Here is a 707-nt window from a genome sequence, read left to right as displayed (position 1 = left end):
TCCGACCCTAAATCTATGAAACTATGAAACTATGAAAAGTACTAATAGGTGAAGGGTGAGAGAATGTCATAAGAATAAAACAAAATAAAAAAGTGGACTTATGGCAGACAATAAAGGTAAAAACATGAAATTAGAAGATAAAATAGACTGGAAAACATGTGTTTCAGAGAAAGGAAATGAAATAAAACACACACTTGAGGATTTCCCAAATTTATAAAAAGTATGGAATTTAAATGGTATAAAAGACTGGAAGAAGGCCAATGTGGTGCCTATCTTCAAGAAAGGGAGGAAAGTGGATCCGGCTAACTATAGGCCCATCAGTTTGACTTCTATCCTGGAGAAGTTCTTAGAAAAGTTTATTAAAGAGGCCATCCTTAATGGACTGGCCGACGCCAACATCCTAAGGGATAGCCAGGATGGGTTTGTTGCGGGTAGGTCTTGCTTGACCAATCTCATTTCCTTCTATGAGCAGGTGACCTATCACCTGGACAAGGGAGAAGAGATTGATGTCATATATCTTGACTTAAAAAAATCCTTCGATCTGGTATCCCATGATCACCTCTTGGTGAAACTGGCCAATTGTGGCCTTGGGTTCACCACGATCCACTGGCTGGAAAATTGGCTCTGTGGTCAGACCCAGAGGGTAGTAATTGATGGATTTCAATCATCATGGTGTCCCATATTATTTCACATCTGGTGTCTTGTGA

Source organism: Gavialis gangeticus, unplaced genomic scaffold, assembly GCF_001723915.1.
Source record: "Gavialis gangeticus isolate Ggan-Ray unplaced genomic scaffold, GavGan_comp1, whole genome shotgun sequence".
Lineage (NCBI taxonomy): Eukaryota > Metazoa > Chordata > Crocodylia > Gavialidae > Gavialis > Gavialis gangeticus.
Note: the sequence above shows the minus strand (reverse complement) of the source record.